Raw genomic sequence first — 15,981 nt, 5'->3', positions numbered from 1 at the left:
CAAAGAGCTAGCACCTGCTAGAATTTTTATCCACCAATACTGCTATCCATGTTCAGCTGTTTATAAACCAGAGATAAGAAGCAGGTTGTTTCAGGCTCCCAGACAAACATCCCATTCCTTAGAAATGTTACTTGCTGTACAGATTATCTGCTGAATGAAACCTCTGTGGTCACCTTCAGCATGGACGTGACTATTTCCACTCCCTCTCTTCTGCACGTAACATGCAGCAAAAGTTCAGAGTTTAAATTCTATTAAGAAGTTTATTCTAGAAGTGTGATGATTTAATAGGATAATGAAATTGCTTAAAATACACAGTGAATTTTAGCATAAGAGAGCATGGATTTAATATTTTTTATATAGACACATTTTTGTTACATTTCTTAGTTTATTAAAAATTTTACAAAGGAATTATAAATCTATCTCCACACTGTCTAACAAGGCAATTTAATCTTTATTTTAAAAATCAGATTTACCAAGTATGTTTGTTGGAAGTATCAGAGGACAGAATTAGTTCCATGTATAGCTGCTGTGCCCTGAAAATAGGGCAGTAATCCCTGGAAATCCCTAGGTATTTAAGATTACTGTGGAATAACACTAGCAATAGCTTAGCAAATGATTTAAGAATGCCTTAGACTGTAATTATGCACTGATAAAGGTCCCTGAGTAGAATATTTTTGATGTGGTTTGGACCTCATAAAGCAGTGAGAGTCTTATTCTAAGGTACTTTTAATTCCATTCTGCATAATTTACATGGAAAAGTAGCAGCATGATAGTAGATTCTAGTTAATTGGTATGCCTCTAATAGGATTTTTCCACTGAACAATAGGATGCGCAGGCAGTAAGTGAAGCAAGGGTCAAGAAAAGAGAAAAAAAGAAAGTGAGAGTTCAGAAAGCTCAGAGACAGAATTATATCTGGAACTATTTGCTCCTACTCAAAAAGTGAAGTAAGCAGCAACTTCTGCCAAACCATGAGGAAACATTTTTGTGCTCATCAGTCCTACACATTTTCTCCTTCTACCTTGAACCCTTCCCTCTTGTGGCACTTACCCACTGAAGAGGCTCCCTCTGGAAAACAAGTTTGAAACTCCCTACCTTTTCATAACTGAAGTTTCTTCCATTATCAAGACACTGGCTGGGGATGCTGGGGATGCTGGGGTTTGTTTCCTCACTAGTGTGTAATGGCGAATCTGCATGCAGTTCCTGCATCCCCAGCTCAGAGACGAAGTAGCACATCACCTTTGCCTGCCACATGCCTGCAGAGCATCACCCGTTTGGAGCAGACAGGATCCCTGGACTGATGCTAGTACACAGCCAGCCCAGGCCATGGCCTGTTGGTGCACCTCCAGCAGCACGTCTCCCAGAAGGCAGCAGCTGGTGCGAGGTGAGGGCTGGCAGCACATCACTGTCCCTCACCTTTCCAGCACACCTCCTGTTGTCATCTGTCCCAGCACTCATCATGAAAAATCTGCACTTTAGGGGCTTCAGCAGAGCCCAGTCCAGGCCAGTCACCCCTCCAAGGACCTGGCACCCCAGCACCATGCTCACTGCCTGCATAGGCATCGTGCATGGGCTGTGGAGGTGAGGGGAGCAGTGCACAGGCAGCCTGCCCTCTGAATGTCCAAAGCAGTCCTCTTCCTCCTGCTCCTCCCAACAATAACAGCACAGGAACCAGAAAGAAAGAAGCTTGCTTGCAGACAATGAAAGAACCAAAAAAATGTAAAAATATCAACGAACATAGTGTTCACAAATCAGCTGAATCAGCTTTAGTTATTAGAATACACCTATACTCATGGTGATCAAGGTTTGAAACACAGCTATAATTACAGCATTATCTTTCATTCCCCAAAGAGTAATGAATCAAGGAAGAGATGTTTAGACTGGTATTTAAAACAAACAAACAAACAAGCAAAACAAAACAAGCACCAAAAAAAACCCCAATGTCATACAAAATTTGCTGTTCTTCAATTTACAGAAGTTTCACTAATGTCCAGGATTCCTCTGGAAAAAAAAAATCTGGATTTATTATAAAGAAAATACGTCATTATTATAAATATAATGTTTAGAGAAATTACATATAAATTAGATTTTTCCAGGAAGCCAAAAGTGACAATCAAATTAAAATGCTCTGAATAGTCATTATGGGAGCACAGATGTTCTCCTGCCACATTTCGCTTCGACTCTTTATATTCAAGTTGCTCTGAAACAGGGAATTGTTTAAGAGACTGTAACAAAAGACTACAGACCTTTCTGTCTAACTCGGGCTCTCCGATCTTTCCTTTCCAGTTTTATTCACAAATCTGTTATTGCGGGCTCATATTTCCTGGATATTGAATGTGGTGAGCACTATTTAAAAATAAATATGCTTTGCAGAAATACAAGCTCCACAGCTGTCACAGTGCCTTTTTTTTTTTTTTTTTTAAACCCTCTGCACTGCATACCATTAGCATTTCATAGAATTTTACTGAGAAGTTCAAAATGAGGGCAAATCTGCAGTCCTCAGATCAACTAATTCAATGGCTTGGAGAAGGTAAAGTGCTTCAAGAAATCACATTAAAAACTGTTGAAAGTGCTGAGTCAACAGCAAACTTTGCATACAGAGTCTGTCAACCAGTTTTATGGAAAAAATTCTGCCTGTCGCTACAAAGTATTGCTTTTTGTTCACAGGAGCCATTAAGGACTTTCCTTTCAAATTGGACTTCAGACATCAGACCTCCACAGCCCTTCTGAAAGTCCCTGAGAGCCTGGTGCCATCATTTGCTTAGCAGTCAGATGATTCATTGGTTTTGTTGTTTTGCTGTGTTAACTCAAATAAAAACAAAACCTAAAAAACCCAAAACCTAAACAAATAACCCTGAAACATCAGCTCCCTCAGCAAAGCAAGAATTGCATGGGCAATTGACAAGTTTTCCCAGTGGTTCAAGTTGAAAGCTGCCAGTTTTTAAATTGAACTCAAGCAAATATCACAGGCAAGGCCTGTTTATACAACTTTCATTAATATTTCATCATTTCTCACATTAACCCTTCCATTCAAAACTATTTAAAAATTCTGCAATTACTTTCAAAATGGCATAAATTGACCCCGAATTACCTAATTTTGCAAGCAAAACATGCACCTGGTAAATTTTACCTGTCTTACTTGGGGCACAGTTCTGCTTCCATGTAGCTATTGGCCTCAAATACTTCTTCAGGAAACAGCACATTTATTTCATTTGAACTCCCAAAAACTTTTCTAACTGACAGAGTAGACCTTTATCTTTCTATCCTAGCAGAGCTTAAAGCATGTAAATCTCTTTGAGAACTAAACCTCTGTCCTAAAAACAACCCAAAAAGAGGGTGTAGCTCCCTATGGCCAGGGACTGTGGAGGACAGGCAGCTCCCCATGAGGCATTACCACCTCAGTCTTGCTCTCCGTAGCCCGGTCACCTGAGATGACACTGCTTCTTGCCTCATGCTTGATCCAGACTAACCATCGGCAAAGGCTGAGTGTGGCACTTACAGAAGCCAACCCACATAAGCCAGAGCTTGCATTAGGAAGCAAATACATTTGTGAGCAAGCCATCCTTAGCACTGCAGTCCATAGAAGTGGCCTTCATAGCCCCAGGAGCACCAGGCCAATGTGTGGTCCTACAGGGAGCTCTGCACTGAAACCCAGTTGTGAGGTACAGGCTGGGGCTGTTATTTCTGAGGACAATGTACTGTGCATTTGCAATGATTTGTTCTCTATCTGGGTTGTTATTAGGACAGAGGTTTACTTCTGAGCAGTTCCTGGTACAATATTTTTCAAAATTTCACCCACAGCTGTTTAGTTAAATTGTCTTTTTACTTTCCTCCTGAGACATCCAGGTCCAAACATTGCCCTTTGTACTCGGGCAAGAAGCCCTGAGACACTAGCAGGCATCTTAGCTAAGGGAAACTCAGGCTAAGTCCTAAAAAGCTCCTTTGGACGCTTCTTGCCTGAAAAGGGGAGCATCTGAGGAACCTGCCAGGAAACACAGGAGTTTGGGTTGTAAGACACCATTGTTTTGGAAACAAGCTGCATCCTCTACAAATAACTGAGTGACATGTCTTCCGGAGCTTTATGGTACAGACCCAGCCAGCTTATCTTATGCATCAAAAATAAAGTTTCCCTCAACATTTTAGTTTTCTGTTTCTTACAATAAGTTTCAAGAAGAGCTTCCCAAAATGTGAGGCTGGGTTAGATTTCCAACCTAAAAGAGTTCTAAGGATAGCTGGAGAATATTTTTGTACTATGTCTGAGAAATGTGCAAGCCACACAAATGGCTGATGTAAGGAAAGCAGTTTCCTACACTTCCTACTCTGATTTATGTCTCTAGATTTCCGTAGCATGGCTGAGGGGCCCATTTCTAGCAGCTGCTTGTGAGTGCGGAGTACTTGGGGTACAGTACTCTTCACCACTTTTTGCCTGTGAGCCACTGTGCTTTTTTAATATTTGCCAAAGTGAGAATTTCAGGGGGTTTCCACAGCACTGAGGCTGCTCTATTCAGGCCTGAAGGTCCCTGATCCGTGAGGCAGAGAAATGACCACTATGCTATTTTTCCTCTCACAATTCATTACCCAGCTAACTCCGGATACCACAATTCTCAGCACATTTCCTGTCAGAAACAACTGCAGCCCAGGCTTTATAGAGTACATAGTTACGTGCTTTTACACAACCCATTTCAGCCTGTGTGTCATTTAGGTGAGCTACCAGGGAAAGATACGCCCAAAAGGCAGTTTGCTATCTCAGTCCTTCTTTCCTTTTTTTTTTTTTTTTTTTTTTTTAAATAACCTGGAGCTGCCATGATAAACTTAGAAATCTACATCTTTGTTGTAACTCAGAACCTAGTTTCCCAGCTTGAAGCATAACCACTGCAATACAGCTGTACTGTACTTATTTTTCACCCAGCACTCTCCCACAGAAGCACTCCTCAGGCTCTGAACCTCATCACTAATGGGGATAAGTTGCAGGACCTAACAGCCACACAGGAACTAAAGCCTCTCTTCACCTTCCTGACCTGATTGTAAGGAGTGGCACTGGCCCATGCCAGGGAACAGTGAGGCTCAGGAAAGCTGGAGGAGGACAAGGAAAAGAGCAGCACATTGCCACGATGCAGTCTCAGCTGCCAGCAGCCACTGGCGTCAGTGCTTCCTAAGCTGAAGCTCATGCCCAGGCTCTCACATGTGCCTATCTGCCATGGGCTCGACTAATCCTTTTTGGGACCCCATTCATACCTTTGGCCTCCTAAACATCCTGTGATGAGAGGCTCCCCAGTTTAAGCATGCATTGTGCAGAGAAGGACTTCATCCTCTTTGTTTTAAACCCACTGCCTGGTATTTTCACTGGATGCCTCCAACTGTGAGATTCAAGTGAATCTCCATACCTTGGTTATATTCTTCATCCCACTCATGGCTTTTTATAAACTTTAACCATCTTTCTCAGACCCCAGAGTTCCCTCCTGTGCTGAATGCAGCTTACCTGAGTGACACAAAAGCACTCAAATGCCTCAGTTCAATCAAAGAGAAATCCTTGTATTATTTTATTTCTGCTTTGTTTACTCAGATTTTGAGCTACCAATCATCCTCAACTAAGCATAATGGAGTTGAAAAATAGAAGAGAGGAGTGCCACACTTGCATCTTCAGCTGGATTAGCAGGAATGCTGCATGTGTAAGAAGTGGGACTGGGGATTTCCAAACTAAAGCCTGTGGAATCTTCACACACATGCACACCAGGACCACATTGCTCTGAACTGCTCAGTGCTCCCCTTTGGGACCTGATGTCACAAAGGTCTACTGCAGTTCACACACCAGAAACCAGCAGCCAAGTCCCCGCACCCTATGGCAGAGAAAAGACTCTGTTCTGGAAAACTGACGTTGGACTGTCACAACCAGAGTTTCTGCACCTGGGCATTTACAGCTCCGAAACTTATTGTAGTGCCTAACAACACAGCCAGCACCCTGAAACACTTGGTTGCAGCTATGCCAACAGAAACAAATACCCCATGACTTTATAAAATCCATTTCAAAGGAATTATCCATCAAGGGTGAATTACAGGAGTATCACCATGAGGATGAGTAGTGATAACAGAAACATCACTGCAACCACAGGACAGAAAGAGAGGAGCACTGCATCAGGCAGGGACAACAGGGGAGTTCATGCAGATGTAGCCTAGTCAGGAGACAATGACAGGGTTTTTACTGCTAGACATGTATTGGAAACTGAGTTTTCCACCTAGTTTCTCAGTTTTCTTTCTTCTGTTTGAACCTGTAGGAAAGTCATTAATGTTATTATCTCAATTTCATTTTATGGGAAAAAGTGGCATCAGAAACGCACAGCTTTATTGCAAGAGCAGGACTATGTGTGTAGTGTGTTTTTGTATATATGTATTGAGGTTAAGAGAGAAAAATTCATTTAAAACCATTTAAGATTTTTACAAATCTCAAACATCAAGAGGAAAAAATAGTGTTCATTGAACAGGACTTAAGCTCTAAGCAAAACGTATCAGACTGTTTTCAAACTTTAACTGTGCCATTTTGAACAAACAAATTGAGGTAATACCAAAAGTAGAGTTAAGCTAGATTGACTATTTAAACACAGACAAGTAGTACATCTTGTGTTAATCGTCAAATTGCAGCTCATTCAGCTATCAGAAGATTGTCAGCCAGGAATCTCCAGCTGGTTTATTTCCTCTTTTTTTGTATGTTTGCAAGATCATTGCTGCACGCAGCACCATGCTTCTTCCTCTCAAGGGCAAATACTCCCTGAAAATAAGCAGCAGCAGTCCCCTGAAGAGAGTTATTGGAGTTGTTAAATTCAACATGCAAGGCTGGTTCCAACACTACCAGGAGGATCCTCTGGTTCAGCTCCTGCCCACCGTGCCAGCAGTGCTGCAAGGGTGTGCTGAAGGCCAGGTCTGGAGGTGTCAGTGCTGGTAGGTGCCAGCAGTGCTGAGTGCACCTCCAGCAAACATGCCTCTCACTGTGCTCATCTTGCTGCTGTGCAGAGCAGCCCCTCCAATGCCTTGTCACCTTCCACAGCAAACTGTCATGCAGAGGAGGGAAGAAGACTTGTGTTGAATCAGTTTCCTGGAGAAAGGCAGCATCAGTCTCTGGATGATATCAAAATGGTATTTCAGTATCAGGACTGGCAGAAAAAGAGGATGGTTTGGAAGAGCCCAGATGCAGCCACCAAGTACTCAGAGCCAGCCAAGCTGTCCTTGCCACTACATTGCTTGGAGCAGGGCTTTGTCATGGAGGCCTGCCTGTCGTCTCTGCTTGGCCAACTGGGGTCCCTCAGGGACGTCACAGACAGGTGATGAAACACCTAGGGCAGTAGCAGGTTGCTGTGTATCAGATTAATTTGAAGTACTTCAGGATCATATTTTGACACTGTCACAGGCATTTATTTGAAAGGCATTACCCTATGTTTCACCTTGATTACTTAATAACAACCTAGCTAAAGTTGTGACGAATATGGCAAAGAAGATTGCTATGCAGATCAGATGCACATCATTAACTTAGGGTGACAATGAGTAAGGTTAATAGCGCTTCTGAGCTGAGATAGTCCAATGTGATGAATGTAGATGAGATCTGCAGTCACACTTCCAAAAGATTTTGCTGGCAGACACGCCTCTCAATCACACGTGAGGGATGGGAACCTGCATAGCAGCCCAAGACTGGATCTGGTTGAGTCCATCACTAGGACTAGTATTTTTTCAGCTTGGATCCTTCTCGTCCTCTGCCCCTGAAGACTCTTACTCTGCAATCTCCAGGCACTATCCTTTCCATAATGTTTTATAACACACACACAGTGGAAGCTCTTTACGCATTTCCCATTGCTTCAGCATACAGGAAAATAGATTAATCTCCCAAAGCTAGGACTTGTAATGAAGCTAGCAGTCCAGAGTAATGTAAATGCCAGAGCAATCAGTAGGGGAAGGTGAATTTCACAGCCTACTGATTTATGATCACACTGGTTGACCTTGCTAAAATTTTCTAGAAATATATGTTAGTTCAGGCAAATCTCAACCTGTCTTCTGGCCAAAATGGTCCTCACAGGACAGCATGTCTAAACAGGCACTATTTACTACTGTTTGGTTCCCAGTGAATCATTCCGTGTAATTTCCAAATGCTCACTAATAATGTGTCAGACCAAAGTAATAACTCCCTGTGGATAGAAGGAAATAAAGTTCTGTTCCACCTTCCACCCAGAGAGCACCCAGCACTTTATGTACTCGTGAACTTACCCTCACTGCCTGTGCAGCCTGGAGAGAAAAAAAAAAAAGTTGAAAAAATTCACCTCTAACACAGAACTGTAACTTCCTTATAAAAACAGAATATATTTTAAATTACTTTCCCCCCCCCTCCCAGAGATTTTAATTTTAATTGCAAAATATATTCTAGGTTGTCAAGATAAGTTTTAGTAGTGAAGAGGCTTAATAAAACTGATCCTAACAGAGCCTAGAGTCACTTTGATCCTTCTCCAAAGATAGGGCATACTGTATCTGGATTAATATTCCTACTTCCACTATGTGTTTCTAGTTATTCACCGCAAAACCATTAAAATAGTTGTATATGGCATAACGTGATATGAACACTAATTCTCCAGCAGCCTGAAGATAAGTAGTTCCTTCTTCCAAGGAGAAACCATAGTTCACCCACCCTTGGGTCAGCAAACATCCCAAACATCTTAATACCCAAGTGATGAGCACTATGGTTCAACAATAAAACCTTCCTCAGATAAAAACCTGTTTGTCTTCCAGTAGATGTCTGAGGGATATTTAAATCATTCCTACCAAAGTGATCAGTATTCCACATGACACTTCACAAAGGAATTAAAGAAAATCAATTTCCTTCAGACCTTCTTATTTCTGAGCTTTTTTATGAGTCAATGACAGCTGAAGTGCTTGCATCATTAATGAGGTCTTTCAGCACATAATACCTCAAATGGTGTGCAAGGGCTCTTTCGGGATGGATAAAGCAAACTTGCTAGTTCTGATGTCTGGACTTTAGAGCAAGAACCATGAAGTGTGGCTGCATTACACCTCTTGTACATGCATACACATACATTCTTTTTAAACTAGCTAGTATTATGCAAGATAACATTTTTTGCTAGCTCTCTGAGCCCATCTGCATTCATATGAAATACCCTAGAGTCCATGGGAATCAAGAAAAGCATAGACATGACTATATACTAGACATTTTAAATCTTGGAGGCAGAGCCTGAAATAATAAAGGTAGTTCTTCAGTGTTTTCCAGAAACACTGTGTAAATTGCAAAGCATATTATGGCCATTGTCTTCCTCTGTAGTAGCTGCTTTTATCCCAAAACAGAAAGGTTTGTCTCAGGAGGCCTAAATGTATAATTTAATACAGTGATCATGAGCAAATTTCACTGGAGACATGTGCAGGGGAAAAAAAAAAAAAAAAAAAAAAAAAAAAGAAGAAGATTTATGGAAAGATCATTACTTGTGCTTGTTGCCTCTTAGAATAACTAACCAATAACCCCACTAAGAGGTTTCCCTTGCTATGGTACTCTGCCTCTCAGAAAACAACACCTGGTGGTATCAGTGCCTGCAGGGAAGCCCTGCCTGCTCAACAGCATCTCCCACAGGTGGCAGGACCCTCCTGCTGACTGACAGGTGCAAGTGTTGCAGAGGTCTTTAAATTCACTGTCTCTTACTGAGAGGAAACTACAGCTGCATGCACACCCCTCTGTGGCTTCCACCTCTGCCTGGGCCAGAGATTGGGATCCTCCTGCTTTTGATGTCTGGCACAACAGTTCCTGTCCTGTGATCTGCACTTCTACCTCAGCTTTCGAAGACAGGTTGCTGAGTCCTGGACTAGTTTGCCAATCAAAACATCACTGCCAGACTCTTAGAAAACATACTTTTTGGTGTTTCCCTCTTTTCAAAGATCTTTGTCTTTAAGAAACCCTCTACCATTTTTAATGCTTTGTGCAATCCTGGAAATATTCCTAATTCTTAAGCCTTAAGGCTATGACAAAAATTCCTCCAGCAATTTTACCTGCACTGCAGCTAGCCCACAGCTGCATGGTTTGCTCTACTGATAATTTTTCAACCCACTTGCCAGCAGTGCCCCATTCCTTGGCACAGGGTGTGCATGGCAGGAGCACAGCAAATGGGGCAGGAAGCACTTCAACTTGCAGAAAGTTCTGACAGCATTCGTCCCTGTATCCAAACAGTTGTCCAGCACAGGGAGGAGTCCTAGAGAGCCAGCCCTGCTCTGGTTTGGTTTTGTTTGTTTTGTTATTGTTGTTTTTTTAGAAACATACAACAAAAGAATATTTGTGTAAATCTCATTTTACTGAAGGAAAGGCTGTCACCAGTTACTGCAGCAATAATTGACATCCAACCATTCAACAGAAGCTTTACAACATAAATTCTTTCTAGATAAAGACGTTTAGCGTTTAGGAAAAAGCCCTTGCTTGCTGATGTTTGAGCTGCTGCACTTCATTATAAGAGCCTGAGCATCCGTTAATTGGCAAGATAATGCAGTCATTAAAATAAATGAGCTACACTTTTGCAGGGCTAGCAATTCAGGAATCCTATTATCTTACAGTGAATAACAGACTGTAAATAATGCAGACATGTAATTAAGCCAACTAAACATTTAAAGAAAAAAGGATGAAACCTAAGGTTCCTCTTCTGTTTCCCTTCTACCAAAAGTCGTTAACCTGTGGATATCTCACAGGTTCCTCAACAAGCCCTCCAGAATGACTTGCATAAAATGAGTCTTTTGAACATCATAATTAGTTAGATTAAAGGTTTTAATGTTTTTTCTTCATGAAGTGACTAAATTAGAGGCACATCTAAGGGAACACAAATACTCCTGGACAAGAACCTCCTACCATCTTTACAGTTTGATTATCATCTGGCTGCTGTGAAAGGGAGGTGAGGCAGGCTTACGAGGCAATCTGTGTAATTTATGTGATGCCAGACACTGATAACATGTAGTGGAAGATGCAAACCTAACGTAGGTCTATAGTAAATTTATAATGCAAAAATTAAGCTAGGGCCAAGCCTCAGTCTGGCATGGAGAGTTAGCCAGAACATGTATTAAAACTAAGCATAATGCGTACTCTGTACAGGGAGTTTTCTGCAGACTGGTCCTGCTGGAGGTGGGACCCCCTGCTTCCCGCTCCTCCACCCTGCAAAAAACAAGGATGTTCGGATCTTTCTCTGAAGGTCCAATATCATCACCGAGGTAGGGCAAAGGCTAAGGGTGAGGAAATAATCAGTTCTTCCAGGGTACAAACTTGCCTATCAGTTACACACCTGCTGGCATCAGCTAGGACGAACGTGGGCTCAAATCACCAACTTCAGTCCAAAAGCCCCTACCACAGAAGCTGAAGGTCTGAAGTGACTGTCACTAGTTAGAGCTGTCCACCCAAGAGGTGTATATTTGGACTAGAGCTGGTTTTGAAACATTTTATCATGAAAATTTCACATCTGACTCTGACTTAGTATAAACAATTCTTTTTAGGGAATAAGACTTCAAGGAGAGCATTGTCCAAGTCCAGTGAAGGTAAGAACCATCCTACAAAGCCATTGCCTGTGACTTCAAAATATATTTCTGCTGCTGTTTCTTAGTTGGCTCTACTACTAGAACGTCAGGATCCAACCTTTTTGTGTTTGTATTTTTTTGTTTGTTTGGGATCTTTTTTGTTTGTTGGTTGTTGTTTTGTTGGGGTTTTTTTGTCTATCAGGCTTAATAGTTGAAATTCACAGTGATTTGTGTAAATGAGGAAAAGAGAGTTAGGCCTCCTGTACAGAAGAGGAGTTAAGAAATTCTTTTGCACTACCTCTTCAGAACTTGACTCTGACCTAATCCTGAATAAGCCTTTCCTTATTTTTAACCAGACAAAGCACGGATCTAGGATACACATGCTTTTTGGGTAGATCCAAGACTGTTTGCTCTTTGTTTAATGAAGTACTTGAGGCACATGTGCATGCCTAGGAAACAATTGGGAAGGCATATAAATATGCACAAGTATATATCCAGATTTCATTTCTCATATCCTGTGGCTGGGAAGTACCAGCCATGGGGCAGGAAGGGGGAGGAAAGGGAATAAAAACAAGAAAACCCATGGGTCTGAGGACCCTTTTTGCTGCCCTGCTATTCAGCATTTCTTCTGCCCTCAAGCAGTGACATCCCATCTGGATTCTAGGAAACACTCAATCCAAAGCCAGGAATAATACATGTATTTGAGAGTAATAACCCACCCTGAAATGTTCTTGCATCTCTTAATAAATGGCAATTATCCGTACTATCTATTGTAAATAAAAAATAAATAAATAAAAAAATAAAAAAGCCTTCATAATGAGGCATGTCCTATTTTCAATGGTTTGTTTTTTTAAAAAAATAAATCTTCTGGGAAGTATCAAAAATACACATCATATCCCTGAGTTCTGGGAAAACACGTAAGTCTGATTTAGCTGAAATTTGTCTAACAATATATGGAGGCAAATATCTTACAATTGAAAGCACATTTGAAAGATCACAGGGCCTTATTTTTTGCCAGCAGAGGTCAGGAACAAATACTAGTCCAAAACGTGTTCCCTACCTGCTTATTACATAGCTAGCTGTCATGCAGACCTAAAACCTCTCACTTCCAGTCAAAAGGAACCTTGTTTACAGAACAAACCTCATTTTCTAGGTCTTTAAGCACAAGCAAGTTGGACAAGAATGTCTCTGCCAATTTACGTTCTGGAAAGGCGATGATGTCCTGGAGACTATACAAGATATTATTCAGCAGTTGGTGACCAAGCCCTTAGACGTGTAGAGTATGCCATTTTGATTGTGTTGCTGAAAGATCCTAATGGCTGCCAGGAGAGGTATTGCAGAACCGAAGATAATAACAGTCCTCATTAAAACACTGGATTTGCCACACTCATTTTAGATTTAGTTGTAAGAGCAATGAAGGCACTTTCTATACAATTAAAAAACATTTTACAGCTACCTCACAAGGCATTAAATTGCAAAAGAGGTCAGGGCTAAGCCATTTCACCTGAGAGTTTTCACTTGCTGTGAAGGAAGACGTTTGGAATATTAGTTTTGCAGGATTTGGACTTTTGAACATGAAGTCAGGTGAAAGGGTTTGGAGAGGAAACTAGAAAGAGACAGGGTTTTCTGAATTAATAACTCCTTGAAGTTAGAGTCTTTGGATACACTGAGAGCTGCACCCAGTGTGTACGTTTTCTATTTTGTTAAAGCAAAAGTACATTTTTCATTAATTGAGGGGTTAATACCAAGCCCAGTTCATAATTTCATTCTCCATATGCATGAGTCATAACCCTGTAAATTCTCTCCTTTACAGGTTCTGTTTTCTCAGTGTTTCAAAAACATTTTGAAGAAGTTGATTGGAACTTCTAACTCTGCACAAAACAAATGCCCAGCACATCCAGGAATTTACAGAAAAATATGACAATTACACTACAAAGAAACCCAAATAATGAGCCTGCAGTAGTCCTGAGACTGTTGCTTCTGACTTTGTCCCCAGTCCAAAAATGGGCCCTGGGCATGGTAAAGACTAAAGAGAAAACAAGGAAGAGTCTACCAGTAACTAATAGATTAAAAACCCCTGAGCATGAGAAGGCACGGTAAAGCTTCAGTGAGATGGAAGAACAGTCTATTTACATATAAAATATAAATAAACATCTCTGTTCTGGTAGGGTATGCAAGTAATACTAAGGAAAAGGAAATCCATCTTCTAAATCAGGTCACTCTTGATTTAGCAAAGTATCACACTTCTCCTGTGTGACACTTGGGAACTTAGAAAATGGAAGGGAAAGAGATGGATAAATATCACCTTAAAATTGTCTTCCCCTGGAACAGTACTGGGCCATTGCTCCAATATGTAGACCTTAAAGTATTAAAAAAACCAAAACAACAAATCAAACCAAAATGAAACAAACAAACAGCTTAGCAAGAGCTAAAAAGATACATTATTTTGATCTGAACAAACTGCTCATCTCTGTTGTTTGTCCACCTATTCCTGGCTCATATAGGCTAGAGAAGACCCTTCATGGACCATTTTTTCTCCTCTCTCTTTGAATTAATTTTTTTCAAGAATTTATGTAGGTTATGTATGAAGTGAGGCCTCCCTGGTTATTTTCATCTGCTCTCTAAACCTTTCATATTCTCTGGACTCCAGCTCACACTGGTAGCTCATGTTGAGCTTCTCATCTACTACCATCCCCAAGTCCTTCTCCTCAGGGCTGCTCTCCAGCCATTCTCCCCCCAGCCTGTATTTGGGCCTGGAGTTGCACTGACCCAGGTGGAGGACCCTGCACTTGGCCTTGTTGAACTTCATGAGGTTGGCACTGGCCCACCTCTCCAGCCTGTCAAGGTCCCTCTGGATGGCATCCCTTCCCTCTTGGATGTCAACTGCACCACACAGCTTGGTATCATCAGCAAACTTGCTGAGGATACACTCAATCCCACTGTCCATGTCTCCAACAAAGATGTTAACAGCACTGGTCCCAGTACTGACCCCTGAGGGACACCACTCATCACCTGTCTCCATTTGGACACTGAGCCATTGACCGCAACTCTCTGGGTGCAGCCATCCAACCAATCTCTTATCCACCAAGTGGTCCATCTGTCAAATCCATGTCTTGTCAGTTTGGAGACCAGGATGTCATGTGGGACAGTGTCCCCTTGCACAAATCCAGGCAGATGATGTCAGTTGCTCTGTCACCATCCACCATCTCTGTAGCCTTGCTGTAGAAGGCCACCAGATTGGTCAGGCATGACTTGTGCTTAGTGAAGCCATGTTGGCTGCCACCAATCACCTCTTTATTTTCCATGTGCCTTAGCAGACTTTCCAGCAGGATCTGCTCCATGATCTTGTCAGGCAAAGAGGTGAGACTGACCAGCCTGTAGTTGCCTGGGTCTTCCTTTTCCCCTTTTTAAAAAGAGGGGCTATGTTCCCTTTTTTCCAATCAGTGGGAACCTCACCAGTCTGCCATGACCTCTCAAATATGATGGATAGAGGCTTAGCAACTGCATCCACCATCTCCCTCAGGACCCATGGGTGAATTCCATCAGATCCCATAGCTTTATGCACCTTCAGGTTCTTTAGATGGTCACAAACCTCCTCTGCTCCTACAGTGAGGGATAATTCACCCTCCCAGTCAGTCCATGCTTTCATGTTCTGTGGCCTTTGTGTTGAGGCTGGAGCACTTGCCAGAGAAGACTGAAGCAAAGAAGTCATCAAGGACCTCAGTCTTCTCAATACCCTGTGTTGCTGCCTCACCCATTTCCTTCAGGAGAAGGGCCTATATTCTCCTTGGTTATCCTTTTCTCCCCAACATACCTAAAGAAGGTTTTCTTATTGTTTTTAACATCCCTGGCAAGATTTAATTCTAGCAGGGATTTGGGGCTCCTAACCTGATCCCTAGCTGATTGGACAACCTCTCTGTAATCCTCCCAGGATACCTGCCCTAGCTTCCACCCCCTGTGTGCTTCCTTCTTCAGTTTGAGCTTTTCTAGGAGCTCCTTACTCATCCATGCTGGCCTCTCGCAGTTTCTACTTGACTTCATCTTAGTTGGGTTGCAATGCTCTTGGGCCTGGAGAAGATGATCCTTAAATATCAGCCAGCTTTCATGGGTAGAGACCCTCCAGGATGTTATCCCAAGACACTCTTCTGAGCAGATCCCTGAAGAGGCTGAAATCTGCCCTTCTGAAGTCAAGGGTAGTAAGCTTACTGTAAGCCCTCCTTGCTGCCCTAAGGATCTTGAACTCCACCATTTCGTGGCCACTACAACCTAAACTGTCCTTGAGCTTAACGTCCCTCACCAGCCCTTCCTCCTTGGTGAGGACAAGATCCAGCACAGCACCTCTCCCTGTTGGTTCCTCAATTACTTGGAAAAGGAAGTTACCATCTTTGCACTCTAGGAACCTACTGGATTGTTTGTGTTCGGCAGAGTTGTTCTTCCAACAGATGACAGGCTGTTTGA

Source organism: Apus apus, chromosome Z (assembly GCF_020740795.1).
Source record: "Apus apus isolate bApuApu2 chromosome Z, bApuApu2.pri.cur, whole genome shotgun sequence".
Lineage (NCBI taxonomy): Eukaryota > Metazoa > Chordata > Aves > Apodiformes > Apodidae > Apus > Apus apus.
The sequence above is the reverse complement of the archived record's forward strand: the minus strand, read 5'-3'. Positions refer to the sequence as shown.